The sequence below is a fragment of the Danio rerio genome, chromosome 4 (assembly GCF_049306965.1).
Source record: "Danio rerio strain Tuebingen ecotype United States chromosome 4, GRCz12tu, whole genome shotgun sequence".
Classification (NCBI taxonomy): Eukaryota; Metazoa; Chordata; class Actinopteri; order Cypriniformes; family Danionidae; genus Danio; species Danio rerio.
In genome coordinates, this window is record NC_133179.1 from 48317501 (window position 1) to 48344767 (window position 27267).

Sequence of the window (27267 nt, forward strand, 5' to 3'; positions counted from 1 at the left end):
ATTGTTTGCATTTCCATTGTTTCTTGGAAAAAGTGTTGTTCTGGTAGGAGGAGAAAAACAACAGAGTGTTCTCACTGAAGAGGAAGGGGCTTATCACAGGGAGGAACATTCCACACAAGGGTCACAACGGCTGTCTCGTAGCTTGCCGTGATCGTATAGTGGTTAGAACTTTGCGTTGTGGCCGCTGCATCCCCGGGTTGAACGGGGTCATGTCGTGAATTCGACTTTTCATCAATTAGAAATTATCAGACCGGAGGTTTTGAATATCAGAAAATAGACTTTATTCTCCATAATAAAGCCGAGAAAGAGCAGAGCAGACCCCAGAGCATTCTGAAGTCTCTCCGGGACACCTTCTAAATTATCTGTGTTCTCCATAATCTTTATACAGGTAATTATGACACACCCCTTTGTGTCTCTTTTTAACTCTTGACCATTTTTGAATAGGTTTTCTAGTCTAAGGGGTCCTGCTATTCTTGGCTCTCAGCCCACCAGCTCATGTCAACAGAGATGTTACAGGTCTATGTCAGCAAAGTATAGATACAACTTATGCAAAGGAACTAAGGGTTTACATACATTGTTATGATAGGATAATAACTTGATAATATGTTACTCATTCTAACTTCTGCCACATATAGCTTCATACAAGTATTTAACAAATATAATCAGTGCTTTTCATATTCAGTTATTCTACACAATCAGCCATTCAGTAATAGCCTTCTCCTAGTGTTGCTTCTGTGCAGGCATACTCATATTACACAGTATTTTTAACACATGCTGGCATGTTTGCTGCAAACACTACATACATTTTGAGAAGAGAAAATTAACTGCTTTACACTTAGAAAATACTACACACTGAGAGAATAGAAATCTTCTTCAATCCCTCCTCTTAAGACTTTAGTCTTAATATTATTGTCTTTTAACCCAAAGTGCAATTTCATAATCCAGTTCTCTTAATTACCTCTATCTAGTGACTGATATAAGCCACATAGCTGTTCCCCTTCGGGGGGAACTTCAGCACTATAAGTGGATTTGATTGTAAAATCCACGCATTGGGAGGTTCGGTTCAGAAGCTACTCGTCTGAAAGAGTATTGAACGGGCCAATTAAGAATGAATTGGCAGCGCAAGCCTGCGCAGGTGAGCGGCATAAGCAATCAACTGAGTATATAAGCTCACCTGGCGCCAGCAGACGCTATCCTTTTCGCTTCAGAGACTTTCTGATCGAGTCGATGAGGGTTCCTCCTGCTGTGACCAGCGATTCTGAGCGAACGAGAGCATTCTCCCGGTCCAGAGTGTGTACACGCAGTGGCAGACGGTCGAGCTGGGTTTCTCCCTTGCCTGGCGTTCTTTGGGTCCGGTCCTCCAGAGCGGTGCGTATAAAGTTGCAAACTTCACAGAAAGAGCAACACAGTTATCAGGACGGCGCTCCGACTGTGCGTTTCTGGATGCGGTGGTTTCCTGTCCTCGGATGATGGGCGCGGGCACTGCGTTACATGTCTGGGGGTCCAGCATGTTAATGCGCTGCTCGCGGGCAGTTCATGTCGTCATTGCGATGCCATGACTGTTGCGCAAGATCGCGGTTAGCCTTTGCAAAAGGGCGAACCACCCCAGTTGTCCCCTGCTCTGCAGCGGGCACTCGGGCAGATCTGAGGGTTTCAGCGAGAGATAATCCGTCGCCCACGGGCCCGCGGACCTCCCGCTCCTCTAAGCGCTCCATCCAAGCTTCGGGCGGGGGAAGCGATCCGTCTAACAGATGGTAGCCCTTACGCCCGATGACACCGGAGACCAGATGTCCACCGCGGCATCGGAGGGTGGGCTTTCATTGTCCGATGATGATCCAGACCCGCTCGCCCCCTTCGGGCTGGTGAGCGCTGTCACTACGGATCCTGAAACGGACATGTTAGCCGTGCTTTCCCGGGCTGCTTCGGCCGTGGGTTGGAGATGGTTTATCCCCCAGCTCCGCGGCCGGACCGACTAGAGGGGCGTTCCCTTCTTCCCGGAGGTGCACAGTAGGCTCACGCGGTCTTGTAAAGCACTTTTTTCTGCTCGTGCTGCGTGTTCCTCCACCCTAACCACTCTTGACGGTGAAACAGCCAGGGGGTATGTGGCGATTCCTCAGGTTGAGTGCGCGATGGCGGTAAATCCGCGCGGCGCCTCTTCTTGGCGGGGTCCGCCTCGTCTCCCATCCAAAGCCTGTAAGTTATCTACCTCCCTCGGAGCTAGAGCTTACATAGCTGCGGGCCAGGCTGCTTCCGCCTTGCATGCGATAGCCACCTACCAGCGCTACCAAGCGCAGGCGCTGGCCGAGCTGCACGAGGGTGGGTCCAACCCAGGCTTACGAGCTTCGCACCGCCGCCGACTTAGCTCTTCGGACTACTGAGTCCGCTGCGTGTGCGTTGGGGAGGACGATGTCCACATTAGTGGTCCAGGAGCGCCACCCCTGGCTGATATGCGCAAAGTCGACAAAGTCCGCTTTCTTGACTTCCCCATATCCCCAGCCAGGTTCGGCGACACTGTCTGTGAATTCACCCAGGAATTCAAGGCGGTGAGAGAGCAGTTGGTGGGTGATGTCTTATTGGCGGTCCGTAGCCCGCTCCGCCCGCCGTGCCATTCATACCTGCTCCTCGCCGAAGGCGCCCGCCTACGAGAGCTGCTCCGCCCCCGCACACGCCTCCGGCGAAGCGAGCGCGTCGGGCACCTCGGAAGCAGGCAGAACGCCGCTAAGTCCGGCAACGGACCGCGAAGCGCCCCTGGGACAGGCCATCTGGAGAAGAGGGAACTTGCTCTTTCCCCGCTGGAGGGCGGGGCCCCATTTCCAACGGCACTTTTTACTGCCATGAAAACATTATGAAAGGGCACTTTTCACTTCCCCAGATGTGACAGCCCGAAATCTGCCAGTCTGGGACGCTATGCTTTCTAGCTTGCAGATTCGGTGCGTTTCGCCAGTGGCTCACGAGCGCTGGGAGGACGGTCTCCTTTCTCCCACCCCTCGAGCCTCCCCTCCGGAGCTCGGGTTTGGAGTGAGAGCAAATATCTCACCTCCAGCTTTTCCGTGGGACCCGCGAGCTTCCCGGATCAGCACACCCACTCCGCGCTGCCCCACTGCTGGTACGTCAGCGATTGTAGCGATGAGTCCATTAGCGAGAGCTCTGCCTGCCTGGTTACCGCGGGCCAGCTCTTCGCGGTGGCTCATACGCACAATCAGACTCGGCTATGCGATTCAGTTCGCGAAACGGCCCCCCAAGTCACGGGTGTGTATTCACCAGGGTCAGCCCCCTGTCCGCCCCTGTCTTGCGAGAGGAGATTGCTGTCCTCCTGGCGAAGGATGCAATCGAGCCGCTCCCTCCAGCCGAGATGGAGAGCGGGTTTTACAGCCCACACTTTATCGTGCCCAAAAAGAGCGGTGGGTCACGGCCAATCCTAGATCTGCGCGTTTTGAACCGCTGCCTGCACAAGCTGACGTTCAGAATGCTCACGCAGAAGCGCATCCTCCGGTGCGTTCGTCCTCTGGGTTGGTCTGCAGCATTAGACCTGATGGACGCGTATTTCCATGTCTCCACTCTTCCTCGCTACCGACAGTTTCTGCGGTTTGCGTTTGAAGGTCGAGCTTGGCAATACAAAGCCCTCCCCTTCGGGCTCTCTCTGTCTCCGCGGGTCCTCACCAAGCCCGCGGGGGTGCCTCAGCGCCCCTTCGGCTCGCGGGCATCTGCATACTCAATTTCTTACGACTGGCTGATTTTTGCCCTCTCTCAGAGCAGTTGATTATGCACAGAGACAAAGTGCTCTGGCACTTCCACCTGTGGGGGTTTCAGGTCAACCGAGAAAAGAGCAAACTCGCCCCCGTGCAGAGGATCTCTTCTCTCGGGCTGGAGCTGGACTCGGTCACCATGGCAGCGCGCCTCTCCGGAGAGCGCGCTCAGCTGATGCTGTACTGTCTGAGAGAGCTCGACAGTAAAATAGTGGTCCCACTGAAACTATTTCAGAGGCTCCTGGGGCATATGGCATCCGCAGCCGCTTCATGCCGCTCGGATTATTCTATATGAGACCACTTCAGCACTGGCTTCACGATCGAGTCCCCAGACGCGCATGGCACGCGCGCGCACACCGAGTCTCTGTTACTGCGCTGTGTCGCCGCGCCCTCAGCCCTTGGAGCGACCCCTCGTTCCTACAGGCCTGGGTGTCTCTAGAACAGGCGTCCAGTCTTGTTGTCGTTTCAGCAGACACTTCCAACACGGGCTGGGGGGCTGTGCGTTGCGGGCATGCGGCTGCGGACCTGTGGAAAGGTACCCAGTTGCATTGGCATATCGCCTGGAGCTGTTGGCAGTGTTCCTCGCTCTCCACCGTTTTTTTCCGGTGCTGGAGCGGCAACACGTGCTGGTCAGGACGGACAGTACGGCGGCGGTGGCGTATATCAGCCGTATAGGGGGTATGCGCTCTCGCCGCATGTCTCAGCTCGCCCGCCGTCTGCTCCTCTGGAGTCATCCGCGGCTGAAATCGCTGCACGCCATTCATATTCAGGCAAGCTCAACCGTGCAGCCGATGCGCTCTCACGGCAGCCTTGCGTCCTGGAGAATGGAGACTCCACCCCGAGTCTGTTCAGCTGATATGGGCGCGATTCGGGGAAGCCCAGATCGATCTGTTGCTTCCCCCGAGATCGCTCATTGCCAGTTGTTCTTTCCCTGACCGAGTGCTCTCGGCACGGATGCACTGGCTTACAGCTGGCCTCGGGGCACGCGCAAATACACGTTTCCCCCAGTGAGCCTGCTCGCGCAGTTACTGTGCAAGCTCAGGGAGGACGAGGAACAGGTTGCTGGTTGCGCCTCTCTGGCTCAACCGGACCTGGATGTCAGAGCTCTCCCTCGCGATAGCCCTCCCCTGGCAGTCCCTTCGAGAGAGCACCTACTCTCTCAGGGACAGGGCACCACCTGGCACCCTCGCCGATCTTTGAAGAGATTTTTAGACGCGAGGAAGAATTAGGTAACCTCCGATTGCGGTGGCTAATACCGTCACTCGGGCTAGAGCCCCCTCCCCGAGCGCGCCTATGCCCTGACGTGAAGTCTATTCACTGAATGGTGTGTCTCTCGCTGAGAAGACCCCCGTAATTTGCCAGATCAGCGTTGTGCTATCTTTACGCCGAGAGAAGTTGGAGAGCAGGCTGTCGCCCTCCACACTTAAGGTTACGTGGCTGCCATCTCCGCTCTCATGACACGGTGGCTGGCAGCACCGTGGGAACGCATAACCTCATCATCCGGTTCCTCAGGGGCGTTAAGCGAATTAATCCACCCCGCCCCCTCTCATGCCCTCTTAGGATCTCGCCCTCGCTACACAAGCCGCGTCAGATCCCTTCGATCCTCGACTCAGTATCTTCTGTCCCTGAAGACAGCTCTGCTGGTCGCGTTGATATCGATTAGAGGGTCGGGGACCCGGAGGCATTTTTCGGTCAGTGACTCGTGCCTGTAATTGGGCTGGCTTCTCTCACGTCCTGAGACCCCGCCCGCGATATGTGCCCAAGGTTCCTACCACTCCGTTTTAATACGAGGTAGTGAGCCTGCAAGCGCTGCCCTCGGAGGAGGCAGACCCAGCCCTTCTTATTGTCCAGTTCGCGTTTTGCGTATTATCCGGACCGCACTCAGAGTTTAGATCATCTGAGCAGCTCTTCGTCTGTTATAGCGGTCGGCAGCAGGGAAGTGCCGTACCGAAATAAGTTCCCACTAGATTGTGGATGCCTTTCTTTCACTATCAGAGCCGAGATGAGCCGCGTCCCCCGAGAGCGCGTGCGCACTCCACTCGGAGCTTCGCATCCTCTCGAGCGCGCGCACGCGGCGCCCCTCTAACAGACATCTGTAGAGCTGCGGGCTGGGTGACACCCAACACATTTGCAAGGTTTTACAATCTGCGAGTGGAGCCGGTTTCCTCAAGGGTATTAGGTAACCCTTGGTGATTGAGGAAACAATTCGGTAGGGTGTTGAAACACGCTTGCTGCGCCATTTTCCCTAACACGGAGATACGTGCGCCTTTTTATCTGTCAGTAAAGTTCCCCGTCAGGTGAGCCCTGCAGATTCCTCCGTGGCCCCCAGCACTGACTCAGCGGAGGAGTCACTTGCTGGCCCACTACGTTGTAGGTCTGCCCGCTGGTCAGCCCGCGTTTTGGGTAAAGGTGCCTGCTATGCGTGATCCCCACTAGGCGATCCCATATGCTTATTCCGCCACGGTTAAGTCCCCCCCCTGGGCGGACCCGTGTCTTCCCTCCCCGCTAACCACTCTTTTGCTATGCGTACTCCCCCTTTTTAGGGCTAGTCCATATGTAAATTCTGCCATCTATCCCCCCTTGGGTAACGGATGGCCTCCGCAGCGTCCTCCCTATCGGGATTGCACGCTTCCCAACGTACTGTCGTATTTTCCTAGAATTATCTAGATGCTCACGACTTCCCAAAAAATATATATAAATCCGTAAAACTTCTGTTGAAGTAGGATAAATTAGGGCCAGGGACACGTTGGAGGACCGCGCCCCCCATGATGTGGGTGCGTCACGCTTGCTTGATTATCTCCTCATCGGGGTGTTGGTAAGGTGCAGTCATTATGGCGCTTTCAATGGGCTCCCAATGCGTGGATTTTACAATCAAATCCACTAATAGTGCTGAAGTTCCCCCCGAAGGGGAACGTTCGAGGTTACTAAAGTAACCCTTCGTTCCCCGAGGAGGGGAACGGAAGCACTATACTCCGTCGCCATAATGACTGTCCCTTAGCTGTTCAAAGTCTCTTCAGCTTAAAAAGGATAGCGTCTGCTGGCGCCAGGTGAGCTTATATACTCAGTTGATTGCTTATGCCGCTCACCTGCGCAGGCTTGCGCTGCCAATTCATTCTTAATTGGCCCGTTCAATACTCTTTAAGACTAGTAGCTTCTGAACCGAACCTCCCAATGCGTGGATTTTACAATCAAATCCACTTATAGTGCTTCCGTTCCCCTCCTCGGGGAACGAAGGGTTACTTTAGTAACCTCGAACGTTATTAATTGACTAGATTATGCCACTGTACTTTGACAGAAGTCCAGCCAAACATCTCCCCTCTCTTTTGATTTGAAGGAAGTAAAAGACTGTACTCTGTTTTTCTCTTAACACATCAAAGACAACAATGTTTTAAGCATAAGTATTCAGTTGGTTCAGTCCTAGCTGCTGGTTTTCACACTCATGTAGAATATACTGAAGTGATATTATATATTGGTACCATAAAAGCAATATGCAAACAAATTCAATATGCAAACATAAAAAGCATCAAATGTTGATCTTGATCTTTGGTCATCCTTGTTTCTCTTCTTCTAAGCTATCAGCATCTTCACTTGACTTTAAAAAGATGTTAATGGAGATGTGTGGTTGAGAGTCTGAGTTCTGAAATCTGTAGTTGTGCATTCATCATCCCTTGACTTGTGGCACTGCTGTATGTGGTACTCAGGCATATTATCAGAATCACTCTTTACTTTGTTCTGATAAACTTCTCCTTCCACAAGTTGAACTTCGTAGTTTAGAGCTTTGGAAAATTCAGGCTCCTCTGTTTCCGGTCAGCTTTCCCTTGCTGGAGATGTTTCCTTTCGCTCCCTTGGGGCATTGGTACCCCATCAATGGCATCCACTTTGGCAGCTGTTGGATTTGCCCTCATCCAGATATGGTCCTTTCCTCCTGAGCTCACCAGAGCATCCTCAGATAGACTCAATCACCTAGACCAGTTGGACCTTGTATCACTGCTCTCTCACATGGCTCCTTTCTGGTTTCCTGCACAGATATCGCTATGCACATGGCAATTATTTGTTTCTTTATTAAAGTCCCTACTGCATTCGACATCTTTGCAAACCATTCCAAGAGGTTATGTGCAAGGTTATAGGTGAAATTATATGCAAGGTTTTATGCAAAGTTTCATGTGGTTTCTTGCAAGGGTCATGCGGTTTCTTGCAAGGTTTCTTTCAAGGGTCGACCCAATAGCAGTTCATGCGTTGCAGTGTTAGATGTCTGTTTCTGTTAGTTTCCATGCCATCATTCACCAATGCACTTGTTAGCAAATTAATCCCATTAAGTTTATTATTTTCACATATTTCATTGAGCGTTGGTCTTGATGGATCATCTTCATCTCTTTCAGCCAATTCTGGTAATTGAGCATAATACAATTATTCTCTCTTTTGCTTTATTCACAAATTTTTCATACTCCTTTAGATGTTTTTATTTATTGATCACTTATTAACTTCATGAATACTTTATGAATTCAAACCCTTTATGAACTTATTTCTGAAGGCATTTAGAAATTTAGGAAGAACTTCTCTTGTCACAGATGTATTAACTATCCCTGCTTCATAATCTGCTCCTGATGCTACCTCTAATCATCTACTCATTATAGTTTCTCAACTGTGCTTGTTTACAGAATAAATCTCTATCCATTCAGCACTAAAAACAGTCATCATATCTCACTGTTTGGAGCAATGGTCTCCAGTCAAGTCTTTTAATTGAACTAGATCTTTGTGAAGCTGTAGACAATTCAATCATCCACATATTGCGACAGTGTCTATCCTAAGATCTTCTCCCTTATTATAACCCTTTATGCATTCTGGTGTAAACAGTATTTGCTAGTCATCAGCCTACATAAGTACAAACAAGTTTCTACCCTCCTCTGGTAGTTACCTAAAATTAACTCAATAGAAATCAAACCACTTAAAATATTTATCATCCAAAAGAACATATATTTACATACAATATTAACTTTAGCTGGAAAATCTTCTCCTATAGATTACTCTTAAATCATAACCTAACTCTTGTTTTGTCTTCATATGTAATTATTGTCTTTAAATTCCATCAAAAATTATTAGTCATTTATACATTTATTACTACTTTAAATTTCAATTTAAAAATAAATGTCTAGGACAGATTGCATATTACAGTATCTAGATGTTTCTATTAGTGCTCTTATATTTTTACACTTTTCAATAGAGTTTTATACCTATTTCAGCATTTAGTGGTTTTCTTTCTGGACAGATCTGCATCTAATCCATTTAAACCCTCACTGTGCTGGCTGATTTTATCTGCATCTCAGTCCTGTAATGACAATCATTTAGTTGGAATTTGACACTTCTTTCTTTGCTAATTTATTTTCTGATCTATATATTAATTCCTTTTTTGTCTTTGAGTTATTTTCTTTTGGCTCATAATTATTTCCTAAGGCATTCCCATTAAACTAGTTGTTTATACAATTTGATGCACTTTTTTATCAGCTGACTAAAACTTACTGTATGCTTTGTAAATTTCTCTTTGCTCTGTTTTAATTATTATTCCTTAATATTTTTTTCTAATTATTCTTCACATATGTTTTCATGTGAAACAATATCTTTTTCTTAAACACTTTTCTCCTTCAATTTGTTTTAAAGTAATTTAGAACTGTTACTTTTTGACCTTACCATATCTTATGAATTTATTTCAATTGTTATTTCAATCTTCCCTTTAAATGTAAATCATTTTTCTAAATTTGAATCTCTTTCCAGTTTTCAATATCCAATCTTGATTTAGGCCATTCACAATAAGATTATGTTAAGATACTTTACTTAATTTTAATTTAAATACTTAGTTATATTCTTATTTATTCTCCAAATTATTTATTGCCTTATCAAAAGCTTTTTCTTTTTCTTTAGTTACCACCCTGCATTGTAATTTATCATTCTATGTTTAAGGAACTTTTATTAAGCCTACTGAAACTTAAACTCAAATTATTTACCATTCATCATAATATATAATTTCATCATTTAAAGTTTTCACCTTGAAATTACCTTATAACACTTTTTCTTACTTAAAAATTTGCATGATAATAATTTCTCTCAAATTGACAGGAGTCTGATTTGATACAAGAATGGGTAGCTACACTTTTGTTCTTAATTTCCTTCTGTAATGCTTTAACTGAATTTGGACTATAGAAGCTACTTTGAGATGGACTGTCAGACTATCCCCCCTCGCAACCTAAGACAACTAGTTCACAGATGGTGCTAGTCTTTTCTGTGGTGTCCTGAAATTCCTTCATATCAGGGCACAGTGTTTCCCCCTCTCTCTTTGGGCTGGCTTCTTTCTTTGACTCAGCTGATGTAAAGTTCTGGTGGAGCGTTTTTTCTCTTTGAACAGTTCATCAGTCTCTTGTTAGTGTCTCTTTTGAATGTCTCTGAACAAATGTAGCTTTTTCAGTCCTCAGTAAATCTTGGGCAAAAAGTTCATGTCACAAGTGTCCACAGCCATTTTGCTCTTTGTGTTTTTTCACACACCTTTCCATTTGCCAGTGTACTCAGAGATGTCTGGTAGGTACGAGACTACAGTCCCCCAAAGTTCATCCCTATGTCCTCTTAATTAATATATATATAGAATTTAGCTTATGACTCTTTTTTTTCCCATTTTTTCCTTCATCAAATAAAGACTCCTTTTATCCATTTCTTTTATTAATTAATTAATTTATTTATCTATTTTTATTTGCTGTTTAACAACTTATTTTTTCTAATTCTCAATCATTTTTATCAAATGTAAATATGCTTAATTTTCTATTTGTTAAATGTTCTTATAATTAATTTCTTTGGCTTCAGATTGTGCTTCACTTATTTTTCCTAATTTATTCCAGTGCTTCCTCACTAGTTACATTACCTCTTACATTATTTTAATTTCTCTAACATTTCTGTTTTTAATTCACCAGCACTACATGGTGCTTACATCTGATATAACTGTTCAAAATCCTTACTGCAATAGCTTAGAGTTCATAGTACTATGTTAACTCTACATGTTTGTTTACTTTAAGCATTTTTCCTATCTGAAATGCAATTTTTAATTTTAAATTAATTTTTAGGTACATAAATTATTAACTATATAATTTTTGAACTCACTATGATGTTCTTTCATTTCTCCTCAGTGTCGTTGCTTTACATCTGACTCACTGCTTTTACTACAAATAGCTGTTGGCTCAGATGACAGCCTGTAGCTTTAAAACAGATGACAACAGTCAACTTACTCCACAACAATTTTTTATTGCACTTAAACATAATTTTATCTTTTAAAGCCAAATCTTGTTTTCTTCAAAATGTTACTGTTTTTTTTTTCTAATTTTTATTTTATCGCTTTAATATATATTTTTTTTAAATATCATCTCTTTATTCTATTAAACAATGTTTGGACTTCTTTTTTCTACATTTTCCTATGCTTCTTTTCCTTTTCAAAAGTTAACATTTTTATCTCTTAGCTTTTCCTAATTCATTTTCCTTTGGACTTATTTTCCTTAAACATTTGATCATTAACTCTTCAATAAATCCATATTCATTAAAGTTTTCTCTTCTAATTCTTTATTTACTCAAATCATTAACTTATCTATTTTTATTCATACTGATTTAGTAAATTTATTTCCTGATCAATATAAATATTAATCTCCATATGTAGATATTTCCATGCTTCAATTTTTTATTTCTTAATATTTATTAGTATAGCTTTCAGTTGCATTTTTAATAACACTTTTTATTTTTTAATCTTATTCTATCATTAATATTTTTGTTATTTTATTTATCTTATTACATTACTTTATAATATTTCTATTTATTTAATACCTTATAATATATCTTTACTCTTTAGCTTCTATCTGTCCTGTGAAACTTTTGTTCTTAAAATAGACAGATTCTTACCACTCCTGAAGCAGACCTTCTTCCAGACTGTCGGCATGTCAGGAATTTCAGTCACCTCTCTGCCTAGTTCATATTTAAAAACACTTCAAACACACAGAGATTATTCAGAAAAATGTTTAACTAGTATATTCTTGTTTTTAGTCTGTGTCTTTCAAATGCAATATGATCTCAATTAATTTTATGAGGCTTAATCCTCCTCTGTATCACAATATCTTCCCTAAACTGCATCACTCTCTATCTTATTGTTCTTAAATCACACAACATATGCAGTCCTTCTTTTATATTATAATATAAAACGATAATTCTTTTAAACTCACTCTTATTGCAACCATACTTCTAAACACAATCATACTTCTCACTCATTCTAACCTATCTCTTACACTGTGTAACCTGAACCTCACCTCTATTCTAGTCTCTCTAGATCAAAGGTGATAGCTTCTAAGCACCCCAGCAACACAGACAAATACACAAATACTTACAATTACATAAATACACCTCACTCCTCTTGAGTGACCTGTCCGAACAGCCTCTAACCTTAGAGCTGTAACCACAGAATTCTCCACTACACTCCTCTTGAGTGACCTGTTACTTCTGCTCCCGTCTTTACTGTCCTTCAGTAAAAATAGCATTTCACAGGATTTGTGCCTTTTTTCCCCCAGCCTCCTGAATAATAATATTTATTATTATTAAAACAGAACGGGTACTCCGAGGTCTTTGCGCGCTTCTCTCTACTTTATTAATCTGCTTCCTCTTAACTTAAAAATGCTCTATGCATATTCTTCATAATATTAAAAAATTTCCCAAACATGAGTAACAGTTACTAGTTAACGTTTATCCTATCCGTCAAGGCCCTCTTAGGAAACACAGATCATTTGCATGCAAATTGTTATTTTCTTCTGGTATTCAAAACCCCTTTGTTTTCCTTTCATATCTTTACTTTTTAGTTTTACTTGTAGTTCGTTATAGCTGGAGAAACAGTTCAAGTGACTTTTTACCGTTACAAGCAGGTCCTTGGTAGAAAAAAAACAAACGTATAAGCTTAAAATTGCTTACCGTTTTTTATCGTGGCCACATATTTGTGTTTTTCCTCCAAGCCCCAGCATGTCCAGTGTCACCCGTTTGTCTCCTTCCAGCCCCACGTTGGGCGCCATTTGTCGTAAATTTTGACTTATCAATTAGAAATTATCAGACCAGAGGTTTTGAATATCAGAAAATAGACTTTATTCTCCATAATAAAGCCGAGAAAGAGCAGAGCAGACCCCAGAGCATTCTGAAGTCTCTCCTGGACACCTTCCAAAGTCTCTCCTGCTCCTTCTGAAGTCTCTCCTGCACCTTCTGAAGTATCTGTGTTTGTTACAATTTTTATACAGGATTATTTGACACACCCCTAAGTCTCTTTTTAACTCTTGACCATTTTTGAATAGGTTTCTAGTCTAAGGAGTCCTGCTATTCTTGGCTCTCAGCCCACTAGTTCATGTCAGCAGAGATGTTACAGGTCTATGTTAGCAAAGTATAGATGCAACTTATGCAAAAGGATTAAGTGTTTACATACATTGTCATGAAAGCATAATCACTTGATAATATGTTACTCATTCTAACTTCTGACACATATAGCTTCATAGAAGTATTTAACCTATATAATCAGTGCTTTACATATTCAGTTATTCTACACAATCAGTCACTCAGCCTTCTCCTAGTGTTGCTTCTGTGCAGGCACTCTCATCTTACACAGACATATCACTGTATTTTTAACACACGCTGGCATGTTTGCTGCAAACACTACATACATTTTGTGAAGAGAAAATTAACTGCTTTACACTTAGAAAATACTTCACACTGAGAGAATAGAAATCTTCAACAGCAGCATTTTGATGACTGAAGGGTGGTTATGTAGTGTGTTTTATTTTTAATCATGGACAGATTCCCCGGCAACGACATGGAAATGGAGGGACTTGCAAGAAAGGATAAAGAAAATGGGCTGGATAATAGACGAAGAGGTAAAGAAAATGGACTTGACAACAGACAAAGAGATAAATAAAATGAAGAGCCCGGCCAACGAAGAGGTGAGAAAGGTAAGGATAAGCAAGAGGTACAAAGAAGAGTATGCACAAAGGAAGCAACAGTAACTGTAGAAGTAGAAAATGTAAAAGATGCAAGAAGATTTGATATAACCAAAGCAGTCACGGAGCTGATTGGAGAAGGAAGAATGCTGGCGGTGAGACCCAAACAAACCAAGGGAGTATGAAGTAACAATGGAGACTGAAGATGACACCGAAATTTTAATAGACAATGGATTGACAATTAAAGGAGTGAAATCTGAAGTACGGAGGTTACAAAACAGAGACTATGTTGTTTCGTTCAAGCATCTGCCTGTTTACCTAGCAAATGAAGAAATTTTAAGCAAGCTAGAGAGATGGGCAGTTTTCCCCATATCTAAAATTAAAAGAAGATTGTATCCTGGCACAAACATAGAAGATGGAACAAGGTTTGTAAAAAACTGATTTCCGGAAGAGATGGTCTCCTTACCATACAGTACCAAAATCGAGTCGGCGGAAGCGCCACAGCACTTTAGAGTCATGCACACCAATCAGGTAAAAACCTGTCGACTATGCATGAGCTCAGAAAATGTAATGAAGGAACGCCCAGAATTCAGGTGCTTCAAATGTGACGAAAGGGGACATTTCGCAAGGACCTGTACAGCGGTGTCAGGCCCGGATTGTAAATTGGCCCTAATACCTGCAGGGAGCTTGTCACGCTGAGTTGGCTTTGTCCGCTCGATTGACCAACGCGTACGCCTTGTTTTCTCCTTGCAGGCCTAACTTCGCTGGTGAAAGCACTTGTGGGGTTTCTGTAGTGTAGTGGTCATCACGTTCGCCTAACACGCGAAAGGTCCTCGGTTCGAAACCGAGCAGAAACAGTGCTCTTCTTTTGGCGAGAAAATAATAGCATCCACTGCTGCACCAGCAATGATCGTCGACAGGCACCCAATCAAAAAGGGTTATCAGCTCGATTTGCCTGAAGGTTTCCATAGTGTAGTGGTTATCACGTTCGCCTCACACGCGATAGGTCCCCAGTTCGAAACTGGGCGGAAACAACATCTGGCTTTTATGACAATTGTCAAATCAGGCTTCTGTTGAGTACTGACGTTCACTGAAAACATTCTTTCTGCAGAGCGGTGTGAGGCTAGAAGTTTGAATTCAGCTCAGTGTTTACCGCCCCTCGCGGTGTCGCAAACTTGCGTAGAATCTGATTTCTTTTAGCTTTGTGTTGTGCATGAGCAGGTGGCCAGTGCGTTTGCTGGCCCTCCACGGTGCAGACCGTACAAGACAGCTCTATAAAAAAAGACTGTAAATACTTGAAGCAGCACTGGCCTATTGGTTTCCGTAGTGTAGTGTTTATCATGTTTGCATTACACGCTAAAGGTCTCCTGTTCGAAACTGGGCGGAAGCATACAATTAGCGGACACTTTTGTCCAAAGCGACATACAATAGTGGAGGTATTCAACAAGACGAGGCAATGCATACGAAAAAGGGCTATTTATTCCAAGTAATTTGTTTGTGCTCAGAGAATTTAGTGCTGGAGTAGGAGTTTCGTTTTCTTTAGAGAGAGGGATATTCACCGGGGTTCGGGTGTACTCTGAAGAGATGGGTGTTAGCTGTCGTTTGAAGGACACCAGTGTATCCGTAATCCGACTGGGAATGGGAAGGTGATTCCACCAGCGTAGAACATTGAATGAAAACATTGTGGAAAGTGACTTTCCGTCTCTCTGCGCTGGCACCACAAGACAGTGGTCTCACCGTAACCGGAGGCTCCTGTGGTTATCACGATGGCTTTACAAGCGGAGGGTCTCCTGTTAGCAACTGGGCGGAAACATTCAGATTTGCTTTTACGCACATTCTCAATTGGCTCTCTGCTCACTGGATGATCCACGATACAAGGGCATGGATCTGTCAAATGTCATGACTTGACGTTGTACGAGGATTTGACGAAAAAAATGCCCTGCAAACCTTCAAAAGCAACACTATCCCAGGACAATTCTTTTGATCCCCTTTCAGTGCACTTGCATAAAAGCCCGCGTGATGCAGCACTTTGTCAGTGTTACTGTATCATTCGGACATGGGGGCAGAGAGTTAAAGAATTCAGCCTGAGCGCACTGCCGCAGGCTCAGTTTGTCAGAAGTGGGATTCGAACCCACGCCTCCAGTGGAGACTGCGACCTGAACGCAGCGCCTTAGACCGCTCGGCCATCCTGACATGCAAGCTTGGCAGGAGCTGTCTCCTGGGAGCCACACCGCAGTACATGGAATCTGGTGCTTCACAGCTTGCCCAGCTCCGTCTATTCTCACTCATTGGTGCTGCAGGCAGCTAATCTGTGCTCGCCTCCTGGGGCTGCGCCTAGTTTCAATAGCCAACACTTGACAGCTGTCATTGCTTACGGCCACACCACCCTGAGGGGGCTATAGAGCAAACAGGAAGTGAGTTGGCAGCAGTAAGGAGAGAAAGGCACTCCCCATTTTGTTTGTCTACCTTTTTGTTTTTTGACCTTGAGTGTTTTTGTTTGTTTGTTTTCTTTTTGTCTTTAAAAACCACCTAACAGCAGCATTTTGCTGACTGAAGGGTGGTTATGTAGTGTGTTTTATTTTTAATCATGGACAGATTCCCCGGCAACGACATGGAAATGGAGGGACTTGCAAGAAAGGATAAAGAAAATGGGCTGGATAATAGACGAAGAGGTAAAGAAAATGGACTTGACAACAGACAAAGAGATAAATAAAATGAAGAGCCCAGCCAACGAAGAGGTGAAAAAGGTAAGGATAAGCAAGAGGTACAAAGAAGAGTATGCACAAAGGAAGCAACAGTAACTGTAGAAGTAGAAAATGTAAAAGATGCAAGAAGATTTGATATAACCAAAGCAGTCACTGAGCTGATTGGAGAAGGAAGAATGCTGGCGGTGAGACCCAAACAAACAAAGGGAGTATGAAGTAACAATGGAGACTGAAGATGACACCGAAATTTTAAGACAATGGATTGACAATTAAAGGAGTGAAATCTGAAGTACGAAGGTTACAAAACAGAGACTATGTTGTTTCGTTCAAGCATCTGCCTGTTTACCTAGCAAATGAAGAAATTTTAAGCAAGCTAGAGAGATGGGCAGTTTTCCCCATATCTAAAATTAAAAGAAGATTGTATCCTGGCACAAACATAGAAGATGGAACAAGGTTTGTAAAAAACAGATTTCCGGAAGAGATGGTCTCCTTACCATACAGTACCAAAATCGAGACGGCGGAAGCGCCACAGCACTTTAGAGTCATGCACACCAATCAGGTAAAAACCTGTCGACTATGCATGAGCTCAGAAAATGTGATGAAGGAACGCCCAGAATTCAGGTGCTTCAAATGTGACGAAAGGGGACATTTCGCAAGGACCTGTACAGCTGTGTCGGGCCCGGATTGTAAATTGGCCCTAATACCTGCAGGGAGCTTGTCACGCTGAGTTGGCTTTGTCCGCTCGATTGACCAACGCGTACGCCTTGTTTTATCCTTGCAGGCCTAACTTGGCTGGTGAAAGCACTTGTGGGGTTTCTGTAGTGTAGTGGTCATCACGTTCGCCTAACACGCGAAAGGTCCTCGGTTCGAAACTGAGCAGAAACAGTGCTCTTCTTTTGGCGAGAAAATAATAGCATCCACTGCCGCACCAGCAATGATCGTCGACAGGCACCCAATCAAAAAGGGTTATCAGCTCGATTTGCCTGAAGGTTTCCGTAGTGTAGTGGTTATCACGTTCGCCTCACACGCGAAAGGTCCCCAGTTTGAAACTGGGCGGAAACAACCTCTGGCTTTTATGACAATTGTCAAATCAGGCTTCTGTTGAGTACTGACGTTCACTGAAAACATTCTTTCTGCAGAGCGGTGTGAGGCTAGAAGTTTGAATTCAGCTCAGTGTTTACCGCCCCTCGCGGTGTCGCAAACTTGCGTAGAATCTGATTTCTTTTAGCTTTGTGTTGTGCATGAGCAGGTGGCCAGTGCGTTTGCTGGCCCTTCACGGTGCAGACCGTACAAGACAGCTCTATAAAAAAAAGACTATAAATACTTGAAGCAGCACTGGCCTATTGGTTTCCGTAGTGTAGTGTTTATCATGTTTGCATTACACGCTAAAGGTCTCCTGTTCGAAACTGGGCGGAAGCATACAATTAGCGGACACTTTTGTCCAAAGCGACATACAATAGTGGAGGTATTCAACAAGACGAGGCAATGCATACGAAAAAGGGCTATTTATTCCAAGTAATTTGTTTGTGCTCAGAGAATTTAGTGCTGGAGTAGGAGTTTCGTTTTCTTTAGAGAGAGGGATATTCACCGGGGTTCGGGTGTACTCTGAAGAGATGGGTGTTAGCTGTCGTTTGAAGGACACCAGTGTATCCGTAATCCGACTGGGAATGGGAAGGTGATTCCACCAGCGTAGAACATTGAATGAAAACATTGTGGAAAGTGACTTTCCGTCTCTCTGCGCTGGCACCACAAGACAGTGCTCTCACCCTAACCGGAGGCTCCTGTGGTTATCACGATGGCTTTACAAGCGGAGGGTCTCCTGTTAGCAACTGGGCGGAAACATTCAGATTTGCTTTTACGCACATTCTCAATTGGCTCTCTGCTCACTGTATGATCCACGATACAAGGGCATGGATCTGTCAAATGTCATGACTTGACGTTGTACGAGGATTTGATGAAAAAAATGCCCTGCAAACCTTAAAAAGCAACACTATCCCAGGACAATTCTTTTGATCCCCTTTCAGTGCACTTGCATAAAAGCCCGCGTGATGCGGCACTTTGTCAGTGTTACTGTATCATTCGGACATGGGGGCAGAGAGTTAAAGAATTCAGCCTGAGCGCACTGCCGCAGGCTCGGTTTGTCAGAAGTGGGAGTCGAACCCACGCCTCCAGGGGAGACTGCGACCTGAACGCCAGCTGCTGAAGGATTGTCCATCAATATTTCACAAATGTTGAATATGAGAGCCAATCAGAGGGATTCGCTCCAACATTGTAGCCAATCACGGTGCAGCATCTCAACATTTGCAGCCAATCGCTGACTGTAATTCTCAACATTTTCAACATTTGACCAATCAGAGTCGAGGCAATGTTAAAGCCGGGGAAGGAACTTTTCCAAGATTCACCGCTAGGTGTGTAGTCAGACAGGCTAGTCAGATGTCAATCAATTTTTCATACTGAGCCGAAGGTACACGAAAGAAAAAACGGGGTCCTCTGGAGGCGGGTCAGAGGTCAAAAAAGTTCCTTGACCTTCAGTGATTTTCGACAAACAGCATCATTTGACAGAGCACAGCATCGTTTTGTTTAAAGTATAGGACTTTTTTCCGATAATGATTTCTTAAAATGGTAAGAAAATCTTCATAATTGCACATATTTATGTTTTAGTGTGTTGTATTTCAAATTTGGATACTTTAATCTAAAACCGTTTAATTTCTAGGAGAAAAAATGTCTGGAAAATCTCATAAAGCCATGTCAGACTGGATTTCACGTCTGAAAAAGTTTGCCAGCACAGGAGTTTGGCCATTAAATGAGGGCAACAGGCCAGCTCCTCGACAAAAAGGTGGCATGAGATTTATCAAAGGGTGTGTATTTCGTTTACATGATATAACGTTTGTTGAAATTTGCTTAACAGAGTAACGTTAACTTGTTAGGCTTAAGTACAGTATCTATGTAAAAGATGTCATACTTGTTTTTATATAATAATGTGTTTTAAATTGCATGTATTTTGAGATTTACATCGAATAATTTACTATAGTTTGACCGTTTATGGGAGAGATTTGAAAAGGTGGGGGAATGGATTTTGTGTAGAATACAGCATGTGATTTAAAGGCCTGGAATGTTCCTTTCCAGTTCCCCTTATTCTTTTTCTTATAGAGGTAAAGTTGGTTTTATATTCGGATATTCAGACATTCTCCTTAATAATATCATTTCAGAAAAATATTCTTTGCAAATTCTAAATAGGAAAATCATATTAGCAGACAATGATTAGTGATTATAAAAGTACAGCATTGTTCACAGTGAATTAGATAGTGTTAATGTTGTTTTCAAATCATACTTGCATGCTAATTCCGATCGAATATTCAAAGTAATATGGTAAACAATATAGAGACTTCTAAATGAACGAATGTGCGAATATAAAACCAACTTTACCTCTATCTTTTTCTTTTCGTTTTTGAAAATACAAATTGTACAATTACATATTAGATAAATATTACACACATTCTAGAAACAGTGGTAAATTAATTTTCAGAGCTATTGTGTGCTTTATTAAAGGAGTCATTGAGTTGAATTTCTTGTTTAGTTATAAAAGTTTTTTTGTATTGTGTAAAATTATTAGGTACATTTATGAATCAATATGTGTTTATTATTTACTAAAATGGCTTTCCTTCTCCATGATTATATGTATTTTTGTGATTATTTTTAGCAGAGTACTGCATCTGCTGCTCCAGCACAAATGGTGCAACAACCTGCCCCTACTGTACCTGCTCAGGAGGTGATGGAGAAGAGACAACTTGGGGCCCAGCCCCTGTACTCTACCAGTGGCATCAAAGATTTCACCGGACCAACCAGGAGAGCAGCACCAGTACGTGTTGGCAGAGAGTACAGCAGGTCAGGCAAGGCAGAGGCAGACATCTGTTATGCGACCCCCACTCAGACCCAAGGCACCAGCACTGACCCAGGTCATCAGGTCATATTTACACCACCAGCACCTGGAGCATCGCTGCAGATGGTACCCAACATTTAAATCCTGGCTACACCAGGGTACCAGAGTGTGCCGATGTTTCAGGGTGTACCAATGTTCCAAGCTATGCCAATAGTCCAGGGAATCCCTATGGCCCAGGGTATCCCGATGATGCAAGGAGTGCAGATGGCTCAGGGTATCCCAATGGTGCAGGGGATGCCACTCAGACAGCCACCACTTCAGCCAACAATGTCCAGTACCAGCTCACAGCCTGCTGCATCACCGTCCACATCTGGAGCCATTCCCAAAAGACCGTATCGGAGAACTGTTCAAGCGAACACTTGTAAAAAGTGTGGGCAGTTCAAAACAAATGCCACAGGCCATAGCCAACTCAGGGGCAGGGTGTACTGCCCACAGACTGAAACTTTAACTAAAGAAGAGTGGCTAGAGGAAATGAAAAGGACCAACCCAAAATAATGTGTTTGTTTGTTTGTGTATGTATATAGTGTAATAGTTCTTCAGTTTTTTAAATTTCACTTGCTGTTAGTTTATATTTTTATTTCACATTTTCTTTAAATAGTGTATTTATTTTGTTGACATTTTATTTAACTTATATAATATTTATGTGTGTGTGTGTGTGTATATATATATAGTGTTTACAGTTTATAACCATAATAATTCAATTTATTCTATTTCACTTGTTTTTTTGCACATTTTACTTTTTAATAATTTATTTTGTTAACATTTTATTTAACTTATTTATTATTTATATATGTGTGTGTATTTATAAAATTTATAACCATAGTAGTTTATTCTATTTCACTTGTTGTTGGTTTCTATTTAAATTTAAATAGTGTATTTATTTTGTTAACATTTTATTTAATTTATTATTTATATATGTGTGTGTGTGTGTACAGAGTGTATAAAGTTTACAACCATAATAGTTCTTCAACTTATACTATAGTACTTGTTGGTTTCTATTTTATTTCACATTTTATAAAAATAATTTATTTTGTTAACATTTTATTTAACTGTTTATTATTTATGTGTATGTCTATAGTTTATACAGTTTATAACCATAATAGCTCTTCAATTACCTTGTTTGATTCTGTTTTATTGCACTTTTTATTTAAATAGTTTATTTATTTTGTTGACATTTTATTTAACTTATTTATCATTTATATGTGTGTGTGTGTATGTATAAAGTGTATACAGGGGTCCGTTCTTCGTACCTCGCTTAAATGATCTAAGATGATTTGGCAGATCCTGGATCTTTTAATCTTGATAACTGATCTCTCGCTAATTTGGTTCTTCAAACAAGTTCGCGAATCAGATTAGAATATCTGGATGAACTGATCTGAGATCGCTGCGTTTGTTGTTAAGGACAGATCTATCGATCCTAGAAATCATGATCAGCAATGCAACGATTGGCTGACGGCACAGCAGCGTAATGACATCATCTGATTAATATTCAATTATCCATGTGAGCAAAATTACATCAAATTAGCAGTAAACGGCTTGTTAAATATGACACGCAATAACTTCACATTTGTTGTGAGCTGCAGGCTTTACACTTTCATTTGTCAAAACAAGAGTATTCATCATGTATTTCAATGCAAATCAATGTATTTAGTTCTTCATTTAGAAAAGATTTTCTTTATTATAGTAGCCGTTTTTTAATCGGTGTAAAGAATATGGTTGTTTCCAAAAGCATTTTGATATTGGTAAAGGCGTCTGCAACTTTTGTGAAGCATCACTGGCATATTAACTGTCAAAACATGTTTATGACTGCATAAATGTATTATTGCTTTTAAAAAAAGTCACATATTGTGCATTTCTATTATACACAATTTGTACTAAATCGATCTAAAAAGTTTATATCATTAAGTTTTCTCTTTGCACCACCAGGTCTTTGTATTTTCATTTCGAGGGTGCAGATTGCATACGTTTTATTAATATGTATAACTTTATTTATTTTATTAATGACTATAACTTTTATATATAGTTAAAAAATATTTACTATTTTCCCAAGTGTATATAACTTTTACTGTAAGAAAATATCAGAACTCGGTACATACTTTCTGTATTATCTTTGCTTGAACTGAGCCGATCTAATCCTGTTTATATGATTTGAACCTGCTCCCGATCAGGTTTGACCTAGCAGATCTGTTGCCATGACAACAACTCTTGGATCAGCTTTGAAGAACGAAACGATCCTGGATTGTGTCAAATCGTCAATATCCAAATCCAGCTAACTGAGTAATCCACGTACGAAGAACGGACCCCTGGTTACAACCATAATAGTTCAATTTATTCTATTTCACTTATTGTTGGTTTCTAAATTTATTTAACATTTTATTTAATTTGTTAATTTTGTATTTATTCTGTTAATTTTTAACATTTATTTTTTTAATGTTGAATAAAAAAATTGAATAAATAATGCATATATAAATAACTGACTACTTGACTTTTAATTCCATATACACTATTCACACTATATACACATATATATACACATATACTCTATGACATTTCTATAGATCATTTGTACATCAAAATACAGAACAATAATAACCATAAGCATAACAGTGCTACAACAACTACTAAATAATGGCACATTCAAGTTAGTATGCTTTATTTTTCATGTAAGAATGTCAAAAAACACAAGAATAAAGTGCCTAGGCATATTTTATTTACCTTGGAGCATTACACATTCAAACAGTTAGTTTATTGAGTAATACTAAACCAATAACAATAAAGCGTCTTTAGCTGGATTCGAACCCCGGTCTTGGTGAGCACCTGCAATAGAAATCAATGTAACTCAAAATGCGTTGTATTGACACAGAACAGTATCACTATGCGTGACGTAAAGCAGGTGCAGGGAAGGTGTGTCCGTGAAGGTTAGAATTCGCCCTTTCTTATCTTCGTTTTTTTCCCCCACTCTTTCCCTTTTTCTCTTTCTTTCTTCCCCCATTTCTTCCCTTCTTCCTCTTCTTTGTTGGACGATTGTTCCCCAGCTTGAACGCTGCGCCTTAAGCCTGGTTTATACTTCTGCGTCAAGTGACCGGCGCAACTCACGGCGCAGGCAACGCGCGTGGCTGTGCATTTATACTTCTGCGCGCTGTCTCCTTTGGTCTGCATTAACACTTCCGAAACGCTAGTGGGCAGTGAGGTGTAAATGTTCCTCTGTGTCGAGTTTCTTCGCTTCTGTTTTGCTTTTCCTGAACACTTCCTGGATGTACAAGTGACTCAAACTCGCTCATTTTGAGGCAGGAACCGGCGGACGTGCAACAACTTTAACCATGAGGTAAACACAGAGCAAAACTTTCCATCTGGAGCTCCTTCACGGGACTCCACACTTGTAAACAATCGCTCGCGCCATTCGCGCGGCTCTCGGTCCCACCCAGACTCGTCGGCGCTAGCAAGCCGACCAATCACAGAGCTTGCGCTACGCGTTGTTGCGACATGTAGTTACAATTTTTGAGAGGTGCATGTCAGTGACGGCGATGGCCACGGCGAAGGGCTATGCGTCAGCGCCGTAGCCTACGCCGTTGTTTGACGCAGAAGTATAAATCAGCCTTTAGACCGCTCGGCCACGCTACCTTGTCAAGCTGCTTTTCCTAAGCACTTTTCGCACAAACTTGTTTCAAGTAGCGCAACAGTGCTGGGAAATCAATTCACTATGGCCGTGCCTTACTGGAGCTCCTCCACAAAGAAAGAGAGCTCCTTAATACCAGCTTAGGAAGCACTCCCACCTTACTGTCAACCACAGTTCTGTCTCGATTTGAGCACACCTCAAGTCATTTGAAGTCTACTCCAAACGGCAGCCAGCTGCGATGCATTTAAGCACCTGATTACAAGGTAACTGTTATTTCACAAACGAGTGAAATTTACTGATTCCATCACAGCAGACCCCACATTGTTGTTATTATATTCAAATCCAGTTATAGAGTATTACTACTCTAATTGTGAATCTTTACTGTTCCTGTTTCAATAGGGTGCTCTTGCTAAAAGGAGCAATGGCAGAGAGAGACTTCCAGTGCAGACTTTGTTAAGATGCATGCAATCTAATCGTGGGTGTTACAGCCCAAACTCAAAACTGGCTCGAATAACAACAACAATCAAGGTTTGAGCCGAACATATGGAAGACACAGACTTTGATATGGTTAAATTGACGTTCCGTCAATATGTTTTATTTTTCCATAAATCATAAGTTTTCAAAAATTTACAAAACATTAACAAAAATCAAGTAGACAGGTAGAGAAGCTAAGGTAAACAGGTCTCTGACTAAACTGTTTTAAATGGACAGATCTTACCTAAACTCTCGTGAAAAGGAATAAAAAATAGGTGAGTCTTCAGGGCTACTGCTTACCTTCACTAAACTAAATAAATAACAGAACGTGACTATGAAAAATTAACCCCTACCTGCTACAAAACAAAGTATCAAAATAAACAAACTAGTTAACACATTACGAACTACGAATCAAAAGATGAACGGGAGCAAAACACTAAATGGAGCGGCATCTAGATGAATGATCGCCGGTCTTGCAGAGCACCGCCAGCCAGACCGCCTGAGCGCAAGCCACCACCGAGCTGAGTGAGGGCGAGAGACTGCAAGACAGAGAGAGACAGAGACGCCATTGCTGTCAGCCTTATATAGTGGGAATCCCCAGTGACGTCACGGGCATCATCCAATCCTGGATAAGCCGGGTAGAAACACTCATCCTAGTACTTGATCGCAACAAGCACAAACCGGGAATAAATAGATTAATTAAATAACAAAGACCCACGTAACACCCTTCACCTTAAGTGAATAAATTGTAGGGAAGAAAAAACATCTTACCTGAAACAAAAACTACAATTTATTCTATCAGACGCGTGATAAAGCGTCCGCAATAACATTATCCTTTCCACGGATGTGCAGAATGTCTAGTTGAAACGTTTGTAAAAACAAACTCCACCTCATCAAACGCTGGTTGTGGTTTTTCATCCGACTAATGAAAAGTAAGGGGTTGTGATCTGTGTAAACAATTAAAGGATACGAAACAGAACCAATATAAACATCAAAATGCTGGAGAGCAAGGACAAGTGCGAGCGCCTCCTTTTCAATAGTTGAGTAACCTTGCTGATGCTTATTAAAGTTCTGCGAAAAGAAACAGACAGGGTGTTCGATTCCATTTATATCTGTCTGGAGGAGAACAGCACCTGCACCAGTGTCACTTGCATCAACAGCAAGAATAAAAGGAGAAGAAAAATCGGGCGCAGATAGGACTGGAGAACTAATCAAAATGGCTTTTATTTTCTCAAAACTCATCTGACATTCCTCAGACCATTCGAATGGTACTTTTGGACTGAGAAGGTCAGTTAAGGGACAAGCAACTACAGAAAAATTTCTACAAAAATTTCTGTAGTATCCAACCATCCCTAAAAAGCGACGGAGTTCACGGCGCATAGTGGGCACTGGAAAATTACAAATTGCCTCCACCTTTGACTCGACCGGAAGATTTGTCCACCACCCACAACTTTCCCAAGATAAGTCACAGTTGCTCGACCAAATTCACACTTTGCCAAATTGATAGTGAGGTTGGCACTCGACAGACGGTTGAATTAGGTCTCTAGTTGTTTTATATGCTCAGACCAAGACGTGCTATAAATAACCAAGTCATCCAAATACGCTTCGATGTTCTGCAAGCCTTCAATTACGCGGTTTACTAAACGTTGAAAAGTGGCCGGTGCGTTTCGAAGGCCGAAAGCCATTACGGTGTAATTTAGAAAACGATCCGGTGTAACGAACGCAGATATTTCCTTAGCACAGTCACTAAGGCCCACCTGCCAATAACCTCGGAGCAGATCAATTTTTGAAACAAAAACCGCATTCCCAACGCGATCCATGCAATCCTCCATACGAGGTAACGGATAACTATCAGGCTTGTTGAGATCATTTACACTTCTAAAATCAGTGCAAAATCGAAATGTGTTGTCAGATTTCTTTACAAGCAAACAGGGTGAACTCCATGGACTAGAGCTTGATTCAGCGATGTTATTTTCGAGCATGAAATTTACCTCTTATTGCATCTGTTCTCACTTTTCTGGACTTACCCGATAAGCATGCTGTTTTATTGGTAACGCGTCACCCACATCAATATCATGCTCAATTAAAGACGTACGGGTAGGAACATCTGAGAATAACTCAAGATGATTTTCAATAAGACCAACCACATCCGATCGTTCAGCAACTGTTAAATAGGAAAGATAAAAGTAATAATAATAATAATAATTCATTTTATTTATAAATGGCGCCTTTCTGGACACCCAAGGTCGCCTTACAGTAAGCATCATCAGACATGCTAAACAACTTAAACAAGTCAAGGTTTTGGACAATCTCAGAATTTTTTTGTCTTCCCCCCACTAACTCAGGAGCAGGAAACTCCACGTCTTCCTCCTCCAACAACACGCCGTCAGCAACAATGGGAGACAAAGGACTGATCAACGGATCAGCACTGGACAGCGCACGGTGATCAGGAATTTCAGCACCTGATAGTGCACGGTGATCAGGAATTTCAGCACCGGACAGCGCCTCGTCAGTCAACTGAGTCTCTGTGGGCAACACCAGGTCCAGGTCTCTTAGTTTGATCAGTAACTTGGAAGGTATGACAGTGTTGAATCCTGAGCTGAAGTCCACAAACAGCATTCGTGCATAAGTGTTTTAATTGTACAGGTGTGTGAGTACAGAGTGCAGTGCTATAGAGACTGCATCCTCTGTGCTCCTGTTGCCACGGTAAGCAAACTGATGTGGGTCCAGTGTGGATGGCAGAGAGTCTTTAAGATGTGCCAGGACCAACCGCTCGAAGCACTTCATGATGATGGGTGTA

The 27267-nt window shown here is 42.6% G+C and overlaps 5 non-coding genes across 5 annotated transcripts; 4 read left to right on the plus strand and 1 right to left on the minus strand.

The window, feature by feature from the left end:
- Positions 1-14516: 14516 nt before the first annotated feature.
- Positions 14517-14589, plus strand: trnav-aac (transfer RNA valine (anticodon AAC)). The gene has a single exon. It is a non-coding gene; the product is annotated as a tRNA-Val (tRNA).
- Positions 14590-14693: 104 nt separating this feature from the next.
- Positions 14694-14766, plus strand: trnav-cac (transfer RNA valine (anticodon CAC)). The gene has a single exon. It is a non-coding gene; the product is annotated as a tRNA-Val (tRNA).
- A 1076-nt stretch (positions 14767-15842) lies between these two features.
- On the minus strand, positions 15843-15925 carry trnal-cag (transfer RNA leucine (anticodon CAG)). Its single transcript has one exon. It is a non-coding gene; the product is annotated as a tRNA-Leu (tRNA).
- A 1324-nt stretch (positions 15926-17249) lies between these two features.
- trnav-aac (transfer RNA valine (anticodon AAC)) lies at positions 17250-17322 on the plus strand. Its single transcript has one exon. It is a non-coding gene; the product is annotated as a tRNA-Val (tRNA).
- A 104-nt stretch (positions 17323-17426) lies between these two features.
- trnav-cac (transfer RNA valine (anticodon CAC)) lies at positions 17427-17499 on the plus strand. The gene has a single exon. It is a non-coding gene; the product is annotated as a tRNA-Val (tRNA).
- The last annotated feature ends 9768 nt before the right edge of the window (positions 17500-27267 follow it).